This window comes from Psammomys obesus, unplaced genomic scaffold (genome assembly GCF_907164565.1).
Source record: "Psammomys obesus unplaced genomic scaffold, mPsaObe1.curated_primary_1811, whole genome shotgun sequence".
NCBI lineage: Eukaryota > Metazoa > Chordata > Mammalia > Rodentia > Muridae > Psammomys > Psammomys obesus.
In genome coordinates, this window is record NW_026587556.1 from 1,001,704 (window position 1) to 1,020,154 (window position 18,451).

The window sequence follows — 18,451 nt, forward strand, 5'->3', positions numbered from 1 at the left end:
AGAGTGGCTTCTCTGGCCTAGGAAGAGATCACAACACAAAATTCAAAGTAAGATTTTTACTAAATGCCTGTCACATACACTTGTAAGTGGACATTGTAATAAATCAGAGAGCATGTCTTTCCGTCCCAGTAGGAGGGAAGGGGACAGCCATCTGTGGTCCCCATTGAATAAAGGTTTGATGAGAGGCAAAATGAGTTAAAAGCCACTGATAGAAACAGGAGACATGGAAAAAAGAAGGCTTCTAGGGAGTGATGCAGTCTGGGAGTGGGAGAATTTTTAGAGAGGGTAGGACTCCAGCAGATGAAACCAGGGCAGTTGGTAACTTTTTTTTTTTTTTCAACATCTCTAAGAAGCTCCTAACAATGTTTTAGCCGCTAGATAAGGAGGGTTGACAAGAGGCCATTGACAGTGGAATGTGGAATTGGATTTGGGGAAGCTACTCATGTCTTCCAGAAATATAAATATAATGCCCAATCATGTAAATTTTGAATAATTAGGAAGTGTATACTGCACACAGGAAAGGAATATCTCTTCGCCTTCATTTGCTCTGTGTATTGATCTCTTGTGTATGTGCCCTGGTCACATATCAAGAATGTGGCAGAGTGGCTTCTCTGGCCCAGGAAGACATCACAACACAGAATTCAAAGGAAGATTTTTACTAAGTATGCGTCACATACAATAGTAAGTATGAGTGTATGCATAGGGTCTGGAGGCAACCTTGCATCATTCCTCAGGAAGCCATCCACCGAGCTTTGTGAGGTGTTCAGGCCTGTTTGTCTCTGCCTCCCCACCACAGGAATAAAAAGCATGGGCCACCATTGTTGGTTGGCTTTGTGTGTGTGTATGTAGGTTGTAGGGATTGAAATCCCATGCTTGCAGAGTAAGCACTTTACCAACTGAGCTATTTCCCAGGCTCTGTATGTTTGCGTTTTCACAAACAGAACCACAAAGAAATAAAGACTAGCTATTTCTGCAGCATGATGCTTAACCTAAGATTACATTATGAATCCCATACTCTGTGTCCTATACGTTGTTTTTATCCATATGAGCCAAATCAGATATGCTTTTGGTTTTATTAGAACACAGCCACACTAGTTTATTTATTATTATGGCGTGTGTTTATACATAGTGTGTGTGTGTGTGTGTGTGTGTGTGTGTGTGTGTGTGTATTACATGGCTTGTGTGTGGAGGTCAGAGAACATCTGTGGATTCACTTCTCTCCTTCCACCTTTACTTGGGTTCTGAGGATCAAATTTAAGCTTGAGGATCAGCAGGCTTGTTTGGTCAGTCCCTTCACATCACTGAGCTATTTATCTGGCTCCTCCATCTTCCTTTAAATTGTTTCTTGCCAAGTAGTTGGGCAGAACAATGAGAAAAGTTACTAATATAATTTCCACAAAGGTCACAAAGAAGGATATTTTACCTGAATGTGCATTTCATGGTACACCAAAAGGAAGCTCATCTGAGCACTTCCACTCTTTCCTCAGCCGGCATGATGATGGGCAGAGGCAGGTGACTTCCAGATTATCCATGCTAACTTTTGTTTTCAGAGCTGAGGACTGAACATAGAGCCGTGCACTCACGATGTAAGCACCCTACTGAGCTAGCCCTTCATGCTAAGTATTTTGAATTCAGTGTTTCCCTGTGTGTGCTATCACCAGCCTGTCATTCCTCTGCATTCTGGAAATTGTTTCTCTGGTGGTCATCTTCATATGCACTCTTTTCCCTCATCTCCAGCAATGGGTAGGCTGTATTCCCCAGTCAATAATCCCTGAATCCTTAAAGTCTTGACAGCTAGGAAAAAACACACATTTCCCGTGTACATCCTCAGCCAAGTTAAACCCATTTTTGTATTTCACTGAAATGATGTCTTGTACTTCATTTGAAGTACAAGTGAAGATTTGTATGAAGAGAATAAATCATCCACACCACAAATTAGGCATGATATATCCACCAGAGATTAGCAGAAGGTCACAAAGTCACCTAAGTCTGCCATTAGAGACACTTTTCAGGAGCCCATTTGGATCTTGGCCCCACCAAGATGCATCCATTGAGTATCTAGAGCAAAACCCCATGGCAATGAAAACTAATTAGTATGGAACTGTTACAGGTTGGCTGTATTTGCCATATATGGTAGAATTTCCCACAGGCAGGATTCAGCCATGTTTTAATACAGAGCTTTTCTTTTTGATAGAAAATGAGTGCATTCCAAAATCTAAAGAGTATTTTGTTAAAAAAATAATCACTTTTCTTTTAATTTTAAAAGGGAAAACATTCCTGGATTTGACAAAAAAAATGAGTAGAGTCTCAACAGGAATAGATGTGCCATTATAAAATGGTTCTGAGCCTTGGAGAGATAGAAGACAGAGCGTTGGAGTTGCTGAGTGATCTAGCGGGATCAGGGGCAGCAACAACAAAGCCCATGGCAGAAAGGCCTGATGCCCTTTGAAGCACAGTGCTTATGCAACTGCTCTACATGCTGAATAGGATGGCAATCACATTACCAAAATTCACATTTAAAGCAGGGAACACGTTGGGCTCACACAGTCTATGAGGTCTAGCACTTTGATACTAATGTTCTTGGGTAACTCTGGGGCGAGACTGCACAAAACAGACCTGACATAACAAAGACATCAATGCTTGTGCCTGATACCTTAGAGGTTAGACCCAGGGAGTCACTGGACAAGATGCTGCGGGCACTGGCCACACGCAGCAGTCTTTAATTACTAAGCGACCACCTGACACTGCCCTTATCCCAGTTTGAAAACAGTACGTCCACCATTGTCCCTACTGCTTCCTCATCCACCACTTGAACACAGAGAATCCAAAACACAGATACAACAACTCACATAGCTCATGTTCTAAAGGCTATGATTCCTAGATGCTCTAGTTCACTTCAAATGGAGGTGGATTGCAAAGAGGAGACTTAAATTATGGGAACATTTTAACCTGTAAAACGTCTTTAAACCTTGACATCTATCTATGTACAGCCATCACAGTCTATAGATTTCAGAAGAGTCATATGATGAAAACATTTCCAAATGATTAACAGATGTCTAGAATCACCACTTTGTCCCTCCAATCATTATTGTCTGTTTTCTAACCTTCATTTAAAACTTACTTAATTCTGCAGTGTGAGCCATTATTTTTTTTTCTTTCACAAGGAGGACATACAAAAGTTAATATTTCCTAAGAAATTTCCTAATAAATGATAATATGTAAGGATGACAGGGAAGGGAGTTGAAATATTCTACCACTTTAAAGTAGTCGTTCTCAGTCTCTGGACCATAACACCTTTGGGGTTGAACAACTCTTCCATAAGGGTGGCATATCAGATATTCTCTATATCAGATACTTACATTATGATTAATAACAGTAACAACATTATGGTTATAAAGTAGAAACAAAAGCAATTTTACGGTTAAGTGTCACCACACATGAGAAATTGTATCAAAGGCTCACAGCATGAGGAACTTGAGAACCACTGCTTTAGAGAGTGCCCTGATCTCCATTTAGTCTCCGGCTATGTAAATCAGACCCACTGAATTAGTGTACAGGAGGAGAGGTCAACTGAACAGACAAATAACAAGAACTGATATGTCAGCTTCCTTGGTGCTGGTGAGCCATTATTTTTGTGTTTGAGGAAGCCATATTGAGTTTTTTTTTAAGGTATGAGTACTGTTGCATTAACTTTTACATCATGTATTCATTTTTTCTCTCCCAAACTTCAGTGTCTACTGATATTTATATACATGGAACCCAACAATAGCAACACAATTCGATTCTGACTACTATTAATCTTTATCAAGTGCTTTCTTAAAAAAAATCATGCTCTTAAGCAATCAGATGATGGAACCAGCAGTTATTGCTATGGTGGTGACAATGCTCAGGCAGTGGGTGAAGCCTGGTGGCTGGCTAATGGTCAGAGTTTTTGGTTTTCTCCAAAGCAGTAGAGAACATGAGGGAGGACTGAGAACTCAGAAACTCTCGCCTGTGGAGAGAGATGCAAAGTGAAGTTTGGCAGCTTCTGAAGTGCAAACCCTACATTTACTCCAAGAAGACAGGATGCCTGAACTACAGCATTGTTAGTAGAGAAGCTTCAGGAACATTCTACTTGAGAACCTCTGAGTGGTAGTCGGCTCTCTCTAAACTAAGGGACTGTGATGAGCATTCCCAAACTGTCTGTGATTCCAGATGAGCCAAAGAATGTCCTATCCCAGCTGGGAATGTCCATGCACACCTTTAATCCTCACATTTGGGAGACAGTCAGGTGGATATTTATAAATTTAAGGCCATCCTGGTCTAGAGAATGAATTTCAGGCTAGCCAAGGCTACATAGTAGGACCTCGTCCCAAGGGGAAAAAAAAGAATAGACTTTCCTGAAATATAATAAAGCATGCAAAAAGTGTCATGTCATATTGCTTCAGTGGCAGCCAGCCAACTGGACACTAGACTCCTTTAGAGGATCATGTTCATTCTCTACCTACTTTTGGTACACTGCTCCAAACTCTTGCATGGTACAGAACTGTTCAGAGTTTGTCAAGGCATAGACTTCTTTTTTGGGGGAGGGAGAAATTATAGTATTGAGCTAATATTGCCTAAATCAACTCATTTTTCTATAGTTGGAGACTCACATGTAAATTAAGTGTTTTATGTTGTGAAAAATACATTCAGAAGAGAATTTTTTCTTCATATCAGTGGTGTAAAATTCCTTTGCATTTCCCCAAGTCCTTCTTCCATTTAATCATATCTACCTATACCTACATCTCAAGCCAAATATATACATGCAGAACAGCTGAGCTGTCAATAGAATGCAGAGAGAGAAGAAAGCTTTAGGTAGAAGCTTCCTCAAGACTCATCATCTTCTTCATTTTTTTTTTCCTATTTGTTTTTTTGTTTGTTTGTTTTTTTGTAGTGAGAGAGAAGAACATTCTTTAGAGTAAGGATAATTCTAGTGGGCATCAATTTACTACTGCTGCTCACTTCCTACCTCCATTTTAAAGGCTCTGATAAACTTAACCATTCTTAGACCAACATTAATGGGAGAGCTATGGCAACACATTACTAAACCTTACACCACAGCAGCAACATCAGCTTACAGTACTGAAATTTACCTAACGCCCAAGAAGTTAAGGAGACAGTGCAGAAGGAAGGCAATGGCCTTTTATATTTATATTTTATATCACAGGTGCCCAAAGCCTGAACATCATGAATACATTTTTTTTCTTGACTATGGATGGACTTATAGGCATTTGCAGGAGTACATATTCAAGGAGGGAGGCCAGAGAGAGTAACTATTTTCATTCCACAGCATGAAGGACATTTAAAGCCTGATCTAGGGCTGGAGATGTATGTAGCTCAGTTGGTAGTGTTTTATCTAGCATGCATAGAGTCCTGAGTTCAAATTCTAGTACCCAAAAAGTTTGGTATGATGGTGTCTGTCTTAATCTCGGTCCTTGGGAGGCAGGCACAGGAGGGTCATAAATCCAAGATCATCATCAACTCCTAATGAGTCTGGGACAAGCCTGGACTACCTGACATCCTCTATATAAAAAATTTCAAAAACAACACAAAATAACAATCAAGACCACACTGATATGCATTCTTTCCGTGGGATTCTATTTACTTTAGAACTGTAGATGCATTGATCTGTGCCTAGAGTATGCTGCTAGTCCACCACTCCACTGAGTTCATTTACCTGCAACTATTCAATTTTATCACCTGTAAAATGGAATTAATATTTCACAAGATAATCATGACATTTAAGTTATATTCTATGTTCATGGTGCACTGAAAGGCAACAGAGCCACGTGAATGCCAGGCATTGTTTTGTAAGCCTCAATAGCTGTTAGTACAGTACCCTCCAGGCCCCTACTGAACGGGAACATTTACCATGGTTTTTATTTACAGACTCCCAATGCCAAGGGCAATACCCTTGCTTCAGCTGAGGGCATGGGGTGCTTCTTGTTGTTTGCATGCTTTCTTTGTTACCACATATTTATTTCCCATATATGTCCTTTGTTCCTGTAGGAAAATGAAAAGGCCAAACGCAAAAACAAAATAGGATTTCCTTAGAGGCTCCATTTGCAATATCTTAATAGCTTTCTCCTCAACCTATATTTTCTAATGCTCTCAACAAACAAAAATGGCCCTCAAAATGTGACAGAATTTTTAAAGGATTTTTTACAATTATGACCACGAAAGTATAATAATTATTTTTGCCATTTTTACAAAGCATCTCACAACCACAGAAATTTTTGTTTTTTGCCTCTCTTTCAATGTGAAAGCCACGGCATATAACTTAGTTTCCTTCTAAAATTTAATGCCTTGTGGTTTTGTTCAATTCTACATAGATTTTTGGCCACTGATTATCCTACTTACTAAGGGTATAATTAGGTCTAATCTTATATTTTGAGATTTTTGACTCTCTTTAGACTTTGGTATCATCTTCAAATTTAATGAGCACCCTTGTTATTCTCTTGCCTCCTCACTGCTCAGACTGCACAAAGACTAGAAGGAAACAACAAAAGATGCAAATACAGGCAATGCGTTTAATTTGTCTTCAGCGTTAAACATAGGCAGAAATTCTCACATATTAATTAAAGTGAACATGTTACAAATGTCTTCTGAGACACTTTATTCATTTCCTCAACTGACCTTTACTGACTCTCCATTGCTGCTCACACTTGGGTCTATGCAATGGAGAATTTTGAAAGGGCATATCATGGTCACGTCAATATATGTTTTCACCCAAGGGGCTTCTAGTTCAGTGAGAGGCACCTTGTGCACATTAAGGAAAGACCTGACACGAAATAGAAACCTATTGTAGTGTAGGAGGAAGAAAAAATACAAAATTGAGGGTAGAGTCATCACTGACTTTTCTGGAAGACAAGGTGGTCACAAACTGTCCTTTAGGCTTGTGAGAGTAAAAGAGAATCAAAAGAAAGGGTGAGGTAGGGGCCTGAACCGGTCATATCTGAGAGGAGAGAAACTGAATTCCTCACTCAACAACGAAAATGGATACACTGCATGAAACGATGGTTTTCAGAGTATGGACAATGAGTAATGCAGGACAGTGGTGTTCAGTAGAAAAGAATATTAGGGACGTCCTAATATTCAGACTTCAGAGAGCATTTCCACATAAACTCACAGAAAGGATCTCCAAACAGGCTCTTGCTATACTGAGGCAAATTCTGGGTTCTTGGATGCTAAGATGGTGAGAGCTAGCAGAGAAGACTAAAAGAGGAGACAGTTGAAAACTAGCATTTCAGAAATCTGTAGGTAAAAAGGGCCAGTGAACCTGGGTGAGCAAATTCTGAGTCCAGGGACAGGGCTTCAGGAAGGGGCAGCAACAGCTTGGCAGAGAGGAAGGGCTTCCTGACATACAGTGTGTCTGCTTCAGATTCTGTAGGATGTGCATTGGTATCAGGGACAAACACTGACATGCTAAGTGTGTTTTGGCCCTTTCTATATGAAACCTTAAAAACAAGCCTGGAAAAAATGGAGCCCAGAACAATGATAAAAAAAAAAAAATTAGAGGAATACAGAAAATCTAGTAGTGGTATTGGATCCATCACTCAGTTGAGGAAAAAAAAATGTAGGCATGTAAATGAATAGGAAAACCCACAATCAGAAGAAAATCAACCCCAGTGAGTAGATCTAGCCATGATATAGATAGAATTTCACCAGCAGATGCAAACATTCAAGGAACTGTTGCACCCCTTCCTCATGACAGAGCCAGTGTTCCCATGTACTGAGTTGAAAAAGGGGAAAGAAAAGCATAAACATGACAAAAATAATCATATAAGGTACAAAACCAATCAAATAAAAAATTGTAAAGTTGAAATATGCATTTCTGAGTGAGCTGTCCCAGAAGCAGAAAGACACACACGGTATATACTCACTCATATAGACATATAACATAAAATAAACCTAGTAAAATCTGTACATCTAAAGAAACTAATCAAGAGAGAGGACTCTGACTAAAACACTCAATCCCCATCCTGAAAGGCAAAGAGGATGGACATCAGAAGAAGAAGAAAACAGTAAACAACCTAGGAACCTGCTACAGAGGGCCTCTGAAAGGCTCTGCCCTGCAGACTATCAAAGCAGACGCTGAGACTTATGGCCAACTGTTGGGCAGTGTGCATGGAATCTTATGTAAGAAGTGGGAAATAGTAAGATCTGGAGAGGACAGGAACCCCACAAGGAGAGCAACAGAACCAGAAAATTTGAACACAAGAGTCTTCCCAGAGACTCATACTCCAACCAAGTACCATGCATGGAGATAACCTAGAACCCCTGCACAGATGTAGCCCATGGCAGTTTAGTGTCCAAGTGGGTTCCATAGTAATGGAAAGAGGGACTGCCTCTGACATAATCTGATTGGTCTGCTCTTTGATCACATTTCCCTGAGGGGGGAGCAGCCTTACCAGGCCACAGAAGATGACAATGCAGCCACTCCTGATGTGATCTGATAGACTAAGATCAGAAGGAAGGAGAGGAAAACCTCCCCTATCAGTGGACTTGGGGAGGGGCATGTGTGAAGAAGGGGGAGGGAGTGTGGGACTGGGAGGGGAAGAGGGAGGGGCTTATGAGGAGATACAAAGTCAATAAATTGTAATTAAATAAAAAATAAATTAAAAAAGAAACATGCATTTCTGAAGTGAAAAAATACACCTGTGAGTAATAGTATATTTGAAAAGAATTGTAGAAGAAAATATGCACAAAGATAGAGTTGTAAATGATCTAAACAAAAGCAGAGAGAATAAAGACTTGGGTAAGGAAAGAGCATCTGCAAGCAGAAGGGCACAAGAGACAGATAAACTTGACTGGAAACTCCAGAGGAAGAGAGATGAGGGAGGGAGGAAAGAGAGAAACCAATATAGTTATCCAAGAATGGTGAAAACCAGCATGTGTAGATTCAAGAAGCTTGATTTATGCCAAGTACAAGACACACTTAGAAATGACACCAAGGAATAACACAGCCAAGTTGCTTAAAGCTAGTGACAAAGACAAAAATCTTAAAGACAGCTGAGGGTGTGAAACCACAAGTTATATACAGAGCCATAAAGGCCAGGGTACCAGGCATTACTGGCCAGAGACACCTCAAACGGATTAGTATCTTCAGTCAAAGGAATGTTCTCAGGAAAACTAGAATTCATAGCCAGACAAAGCATCTTACATCTATGAAGATGAACTAAGAGGAGGTTATAGGGGAGAGGGAAAGGCACAGCAAAACCAGAAACCAGATAAGGCAGAAAGGAGATGCATGCTGGGGAGGGAGGGAAGGCAGGAGAGCGGCAGATTAGCAAGATCCTTGGCTGCTATGCTACTTGAAAGGTATTAGTTTTACAAGTAAGGAGATGACTCAGCCATGAAAATCCTGGCCACAAGAGTATTAGAATCCACATAAAACTGCCAGGTGAGATGGTGTTTATGATCCCTGTGTTGAAGAGGCACACACACACACACACACACACACACACACACACACACACACTATTTTTCAGGTGAAGTGCAGATTCTAGTGACAATTCTAAGGTGCATGGCATGATACACTTTGTTTTGGATTAAGAATGTAAACCTCATTAATGATGCCAGTTTTGGTCAGTCAAAGGATAATTTTAAAATCTTAAATAAAATATGACATATAAATATACATATGTTCATTTAACAACAATTAATGAAGAAAGAGGCCATGAATTTGAAAGAGTGCAAGAAGGAATATATGGGAGAGTTCAGAGGAAAGAAAATGATGTAACTAAAATCTCAAAAATAAAATATAATAAAAATATGTCATATAAATGTATTAGCAGGTATTAAGGGATACATGCTTATAAATGATTATATGGTCCCTGTCTGGATGATTTAAAAAATAATACGCTCACCTCTTTATTAACACAGCACTCAAAAATTTATTTCTGCAACGAACACGAGAGTTTACACTTGTTTGTTTTCTTCGTGGGACGTGCACAAATGGACAAAATACAGCATGTGCATCCTTCATTTTCCTGGTTTCAAAGATCTCTTAATTTTATATTTTTTTCCAAAACAAAATGTAAACTAACCATAGTATTTGTTGCTAACTAGTTTTATACATTGACCAAGAATAAACCCAGATGCTCACACAGCATGGTGGGCTGCTCCACCTTGTCTAAGGAGAAGGCAGGCCGGGCGGCAGCTTTTTTCTTTAGTCTCTTGTGTTTTGTGGTCTGTGGCTGGGACTTATTTGGCAGGCCCCAAAACTGGTTACTTCTTGTGCTCCGGCTCTTTTTATAAAAGCAGTTCAACCATTCATATTCATCTCCCCTCCTACCTGATAAATGACTATAAAACGAAATCCTACGTAAAATTAAACTGATGATATATTAAAGAGCTCTCTACAAAGTGACATACTTCATACAGAGGTAGGAGCCAGCCCAAGGTGTCCCTGCATATATTTTAAAATATACACTTCCTCTCTGCTAGAGCATGTGCGTACTCTGGGTAAGCCCTTTTGACAGAACACGGTGTTCCGGATGAAACTGTCCGTGTGCTGAGGAGCCCTTACCCCCAGATTAATGATTTAGTTATGGCACCACTTACTAAATCTGAGAGCTTCCATTAAACACTGTGAAACAACGTAGATTTGAGAGCTAGGGCCTTGACTCGGAGACATTCTGCATTGCCGAGGCCCTGGCTTCTGGGACAAGATGCTTTGTACCTGCTGGTGGAAGTTCTTGAACAGGCAGGCGCACCAGGGTTAGGAGAAATTTTATTCTGAGAAATCCTAACTCCATGTGCCTTATATCATAGTTACATGACTACCTATGATATAAGGCAAGGCTTTACATGTTAGAGGAATCAGTGTGTGTGTGTGTGTGTGTGTGTGTGTGTGTGTGTGTGTGCACGCTCCATAGTGCATATGTGGGAAACCCTGGTGCTGGCTCTTGCCTCTACCTTGTTTAAAAGAAGTTTTCCATCTCACTTCAGCATACACCAGGCTAGCCTGCCCACTAGCTTCTGGCGATTCTCCGGTCTCTGCCTCACGTCTGGGTATGAAGCACTGGGTTACAGACCATCATTATTACTCTGGCTCTACGTGTGTCCTGGTGATTGGAACTCAGGTCCTCATTTACGCATGATAATCGCTTTTCCCCTTGGGCCACCTCCACAGCCCAAGTTGTACATTTTCTTTATTTTCACCAGTCGCTATAATAACTTACCAAAACACACATGAGATTCTGTCAACCAAGCTTTTCCTATAAAATAACCATATGGAACTATAAAGTAAAAAGTAATTTTTTTTTCTTTGAAAAAAGTCCTTTTAATAGACATGTCAACTTAAAGCAGAGTCGCTTTTAATAGATGAGCTAATTTTAAGAACATGAATGTTGAGGCATTTAACAATTTCAGTTAACTAAAAAAATTACGAAGCATGAAGACAACGCCTAAGATGTTAGATAAAATTGGAATAATTTACATATATGTTATTTCCGCCTTTGTATTCCAACAAGCTCCTGTGAAGAATTTTCATGGAAATGTACGGTATCTCCTACAGTGTCACCATAATCATACTATGCTACCATTTGTTTGGGCCTGGAGAGGGCTCATAACTGACCAGTCGCTGACTCCCTCAAACTGTGTTTGCCAAGATGTACAGCATGGAGGCGCAGAGCAGGGTGCTGCCAGGAACGTGAAGAGGAAGAAAAGCTTGTCTTCTGCCTACATCTTAGCACACAACTGTTGAAATTACTGAATATAGAGGCCGGGGGATGGCTCACTGGGTAAGAGTGCTTGTGGCGCAATCATGAGGACCTGACTCTGAATCCCCAGCATTTATGCAGAAAGCCATGCGGAGACCTTCATGCACCTCAGCTGCTGGTGCTGGGAGGGCTAGAGACAGGAGGATTGCTGGGCTTGCTGGCTGGCAGCCCAGCTCCAGGGTCAGCCAGAGTCCCCGTCTGCAGGATGTAGGATGCATTCCATGGAGTAGCACACTCAACACCCTTCTCTGGATTCAGGTACCCACATACCTGGACACATACCACCCACTCCTGCACCACATATGGAACAGAAAGGGCTACTTGAATGTTCTTTGTTGGGTCAAGGCAAGGCTTTCCTCTCTTCCTCCCCTCAATGACAATCGGAAGTTAAATTTGCATAGATGGCCACATAAAAAGACAAAGCACATTCTATGAATGCACTAAAATTATCATAACAAACAACATTTTTCTGGTTAGTTATCGTAAACCATTCGAATAAAACATATAAGAAACCTGTAGGTAATTTAATGAGTTTTCATCTTTTTAATTTAGTTAGAGCCTAAAGCTAGATTGGTGACTGGTGAGAGAAAGGGTTCACAATTAATGCATTTTTCTCGGGTTCAACATGGTCAGCCCCAGGCCTTCCAGCTGAGCGTAGAACACCGAGCGTGAACAGCAGCTACCTACAGGTGGTATTTCTAGAACAAATCACTCAGATCTGGGGCCACTTAGCTGGGCAGTTGGGGGGGGATTACATAATTTGATCAAGTAACTTGGTTTCTTAACCACACGCAAGATGTTTGCAGCTGAAGGGCTGCATTTAACTTGCAGTCACCTGGGAGGAGAGGGACATATTTCCACATCTTTACACCTCTGAGATGAAGCCCTTATGTCTCTGCTACTTTATGAAGGTACATATGCCTTTTGTCTAGTTCATGGGGTGGGCTAACAGGGAATTCACTTATCAATGCTTATTGAGCACAAACACATAATTTAAGTGGTTTGCTTACAATGAATTTCGGTTCCACAAAGTCACTGTCAGGTGCATGAAAATACATTCACATCCACATCAATAATTTTTAATAGGGTCCGATGCCTTCCTTAGAGTTATTCTAAAATACACTCTGCATACCACATGGAGATGCACCACACATTCATTAGTATGAGAGGATGAGACAAGCGCAGCAAACAGTTTTGTCTTTCGGCATGTCATTTCTTGCATGAATAACTAAGTGAGATTTGGGATAAACATTAATTTGAAGCTGCTTCATGGATGAAGGGCATAAATAAAAATGAGAAATCATACCAAAAATCTTTGGCACCATTTTCTTCATATTCTGAAAGTTCTTTACAAATAATGTTTAAAGCATCATATGCCATATAAGAGAAAAAAAAGATACATCTCTTGTCAAACAATAAATAGAAGGCCGCGGCAAGATGTGTGGTCTATTTTGGATTTCATTAAATAGACCATGCATAATGATAAAACATTCTGTGATTATTACAAAAAGTCATTGGTCTGATGCAGGAAAACCAAAATGTTAACCTATATCTCAACATTCCCTTATAGATCAAATATAAACAGTCTGAAAAAATTATTTCTGGGCAAGGTAGTTATACAAAAAATATACAGAATGATTATGCAAAAATATAGAAGAATCTTGGGAATGAGTGAGTTGAGAAGAGGCAGCATCAAATAGGGAGAACGGCTCATCTGAGATGCAAACCCTGGGTGTCAGAATTCAGCTGTAGCTCAAAACTGCACATAGAAAATTGTTTGGCTTCTTTCCTGCCTCCATCAGCTTTTGCACCTGTAGCATCCAGTTAATCCTCTGGACATCTCCATTGTTTATCACTATTTTGGTAGCTATGAATTCTTCTTCCTTAGTAGACAATGGGTATTACCCACACACAAATGTTCAGTCTGTATATAAACATCTTAGGGTTCTGTATTTTCTGCTGTCAACACTGTTCCCCCTCCCTTTTTTTTTCTGAGATCAACTGACTGGTAAAAGCCTTCATAAGTTCAAACATAATTATATTAAGCTTAGAGTTATTAATTTAGAGGTAACATTCAGCTTAAGCCCTAACTGTTATGTGATGGGCATGTGGTACCCTTGTTTTCAGTTCACTCCCTCACACCTCAGCACCCATCCTCTCTCGAGATACAAGGGCATGTTCTTCTCAGTGCAATGAGTGTGGTACAATAATGGTTTGGGGCAGAAAGCAACCTAACTATGAAAACCAGTCACTGCAGATTCAAACAGAAGTATAAAAACAAAACAAAACAAAACAAAACCTGCCTCATTTGACACAGCATCAAAAAGTCAGGAGATCAGAATGAGATATATCACTATAAAAAAGGACAAGAAGTCACCTGGTTTGAATTGTTTCAATTTCTAAGGTAGCTTTTAATTTCAGATGCAATTGCCTTATTCATCCAATTGTGCTGTTTTTGGTTTCAGATGCTCTTAGTCTTACAGTTAGCACAGCTACAAAATACCCCAAAGTTAGGACACCCATGCCAACTGTGCAATCCACTTACCTGGATCCCTGTAGTGTTGTGGTTTTCTACTATTCTGTGTAGCTGGGAATAAACACAGACTCAAGGGTTTCCTAACTGGCTGGTAACACAGCATCCTGGCTGTAGGCTGTTACAAATTAGAGCTTCTTCTCTTCACATAAACGTTTAGTGTGTGTGTGTGTGTGTGTGTGTGTGTGTGTTGTGCGTGTGTGCATGTGGAGGCCAGAGGTCAACCTTAAGTGTCATTCTGCAGGAGCCATTTAATTTGTTTAGTTGAGACAAGGTCTCTTAGGTCCTGCCGCTTGCTAATTTGCTTAGGCTGGCTGGCCAGGGAGCTCAAGAGATCTGTCTGTGTCCACTTCCTCAGTTCCTGGCTCTGTTATGTGAGCTCTGAGGATTGAACTCAGATCTACTTGTGTGTAGCATAAATTTTATTGAGCTATTGCGTCAGCCCTATTCACATTGAAAAACATCTGAGTCTCTCTCTCTCTCTCTCTCTCTCTCTCTCTCTCTCTCTCTAGGGTGTGTTGGTACCCACGTGCGAGCCATAGTAGAAGTCAGAGGACAGTTTATGAGAGTGGGTTCTCTCCTACCTCATGGGTTTCTGGGGAATGAATTCAGGTCATCAGGTTTGGTGACAAATGCCTGGAAGGAGATGAGCCATCTCATTGATCCCTCAACCTTTTTTTTTTTTTAATCTGCACTTTTCTTTCCTGGGTTCTGGACTTTCTCCTGCCCCTATGGTCAACTTGAATTTGCCAGTCTCTGATGCCCTTTCTCTACTTTAAGCTAGAAAACCAGATAATCAAACATGTTAGAAGTGAAGTAAGAAAAAAAGAAACTGCAAGGAGGATTTAAAGGCTTTTCATTTTTTAGTATAAAAATAAGGAGTTTGGTTGCTTGGGGTTAATTTTTTTTCTAGGTACTTAAGGTTTATAAATAAGTCACTTCCTGATAAGCGAAGCTTTTTCTGTGTTGTTGATGCAAAACACATAGTTTACAGCATTTAGCATTTAAGACATACTGAAGGTAAAGAAAACATTGAAAAATCCTGATCACAGCATCCATGATGGGTTGGGAGCAGACTTTATTTCAGGACAGGAAGGGAAGATATAAGGAAAGACTCATTGGTGAAGTGCTTGCCGTGTAAACACGAGAATGGGACCCATGTAAATGCCAGGTGGGTGTGGTGGCCTGTACTGTAATTTCAGCACACAGGAGACAAAGACAGTGGTCTCTGGAGAGAGCTGGCTGGCAAGGCCAGGTAGAATCAGTGAGCTCAGTGAGCTCTAAGTTCAGTGAGAGACCCTGCCTCATCATGCAAAGGGGACAGTGACTGGAGAAGACACTGATGAAAGCGTCTGGTCTCCATGGATACATGAGCATGCACACACACATGCACACACATGTAGACACACACCTGAGATTACAAGAGCCAGAGGGTCAGGAAGTTTGTCTTTAGGCTGTGTCTCCTAGTAATGTCAGAAGCTATACCTAGAAAGTCTCACATGTGTGCTCATACACATTCAAACATGCATACATCACAGACAAGATACAGACACACACACACACACACACACACACACACACACACAGCCTCTAAAAACTTGAACGGGGCCATCAGAGTATTGGTAAGGTATGGCTTGGATTCTATGCTAAGAGAACAAAGGAAGGCTAAATCTTGTTCAAATTAAAAAGAATTCTCGCTCAATAAAACAGGAAAGCTCCTGTAAGCTTTGCTGGAACAGAAAAGTCCCTTAATCCAATGCCTAATCCCTTTAAGACAGGACAGGACAGCCCTGGCCCTATAGGTTTGAAATTCATTAATGATCTTAGCATGGGAATTAGACTGAGCATTCTTTTCCACCATCAGAGAAATTATAAAAGAGCATCTTCCCTCCTGCTTCTACAACATTCACCCACTGGAAAGGACCATTGCCTGTGTAAGGGGAAGAGGGATATATAGAGAGAAATATCAGGGTACAAGTGATCTAATTTGGATAATAGAAAGGGGGGCTTTAATTAGGGAGAGTGCGGGAGATAAATACAGGAGGATAAACTAATAGCAAGGATGTCTGAAACTGTCACAAGGAATCATATTATTCACTAGCCACCACAAACCCCTATAATACATATAAGTTGGCATATAAATATACACATATAGTTTAAATGAAATTTTTACATCTCAGCTGACAATATTCCTTCCAAGAGCCAAACGCTGCCTAACAAGATACTCAACACTATGAAGTTGAAGGATTAGTTCTTGGTTGTTCAAGAGACTCTAGGCTACCGCTATTGCCCTCGGTTACTCCTAAGAGGCAGAAGTAAGTCTGTATACCTGAAGACACCACATATATCAGACACAGAGGCTGGAGGCTCCTTACCTAGCACTGACTTGAATGTCCCTTTCATTCATTGATGATACCAGATGAATGCTTGATGCAAGCTTCCAAAAAAGAGACACAACCAACATTCCTATCCAGCTATGATGCCTATAAACTATAACCATCATGGCACAATAACCCTAAGGGTACAGTAGTGGCAAACAGACCTATGGTAAACAACACCTCTCTAATTGGACTTGTGGCCCACTTGATAAGAGTGAATCCATGCTTGGTATTGAAAACTTAGCTAACTACCTAGGGCTAGTGAAGTCATGGATCCTATAGGAGAACCTATAACCATCACTTTACTAAATCATCATTATTCCTAACTACTTTCTAAGTATTTGTCCTCATACCAACAGATTAGTGTAGTTCAGACCCCTCATCAAGGAAACTCTCTTCGAAACAAATGAAGACCATACAGAAAATCACAACCAATCAAAATGAAGAGTTGTAGAGCCCAGTCTCAACAGATATATCCACAAAATAATTCTCATACCTAAGTCTTAGGGAACATTGCAGAACTAGGGATGAAAAGGTGGGAGGAGCCAAATAGAGGATCAGGGAGTTTGCTGTGAGATGTGTCTCCTAGTAATGTCAGAAGCTACACCTATAAAGTCTTACAAGAATGACTGCCTAAACATGAGCTGCACAAGGACAATAATAACAGACATACCAAAGTGGATAAGGGAAAGCACACAAGGCCTCAACTCTACACCAAGAACTACAGGCAACTAAGGAATGTGCAAAGTGGGGGAAATAGTCTTACCCAAGGAAGAATACACCAACTGGTTATCCAAAATTAAATGGTCAGCCCTGAAAATATAATACAAGTAACATTATATTGACTGAGGAGGTTATATTTAGGACTACACATGAATATTCATATATGCATGTAACAATAATTAATAAAAAAGAGACCATGAATTTTGTAAAAGGCAAAGAGGAACATATGGGAGAGTTTAAAGGGAGGAAAGGAAAATATAATTACATAATAATCTAAGGCATAAAATAAAAACAAATAAAGACATAATTGAAAAAGAGAAGTGTTAATATTTAAATGTTCATGGAAACCACCACCACCGCCTCAAGAAAACTGCTGGTTAAAATCTGTCAGCACTGACCAAAACACCTTTGGGCAGTTTGCTAGTCAAGATGCAGACGGTAAAGTCTGAGTTATTTATTCAGATGGTTCCAAGATGGTGGTTTGGTGCTCATGGGCAAACGGTTTGTACATGTCTGCAAGCTGGTGATAAGGCCTGTATTTGTTTCTCTGCTTGAAGTTTCTCGAGGATACTTTCTTTGTCTCACTTGTTTTGTTTTTTTTTCTTTACTAAAACCACAGTGCTAAGAACAGCATTTGATGGCAATAAGTACTGAAAGAGCAAACGAGCAAATGAATGGACATTCTGGGGCTTTCACCACTGTCCAAGACACATGCCACCAAACTGGAATGGCTCACACATGGTGATGCTCTCAAAGTCAACACAGGAAACTGTCTACTTGAGTGATTTTTCTTATTCTGTCAAAATTTTTTTTCTGATTCTTTCAAAAAGATGCTCTTGGGAAATAACTACTCTTGTCTTTGTAGCCACAGTGGTCATTGGCTAAATGACATCTCCTCAGCTGACCACTTGCTTATACAATTCAGGATCCAGCCAAGGTCTTGCTCATACTTACATTTCCTTCCTCATTCCCTTTCTTCCTTTCTTTTCAATGTGCATGAAGACTCTGTGCATATTTCACATCATCTATCTATCTATCTATCTATCTATCTATCTATCTATCTATCTATC

General features: G+C 40.2%; 1 protein-coding gene across 4 annotated transcripts in view; it reads right to left on the bottom strand.

Annotated features, from left to right (window-relative positions):
- Chrm3 (cholinergic receptor muscarinic 3) overlaps window positions 1–18,451 on the bottom strand; it is a 450,464-nt gene that overhangs the window by 108,685 nt on the left and 323,328 nt on the right. The window contains exon 4 of one of the 4 annotated variants that reach the window (XM_055603955.1): window positions 17,425–17,471. The exons of the other annotated variants lie outside the window; for them this stretch is intronic. The gene's annotated coding sequence lies outside the window, so the exon portion shown is untranslated. The remainder of the gene's footprint in view (window positions 1–17,424; window positions 17,472–18,451) is intronic. 4 annotated transcript variants of the gene reach the window in all.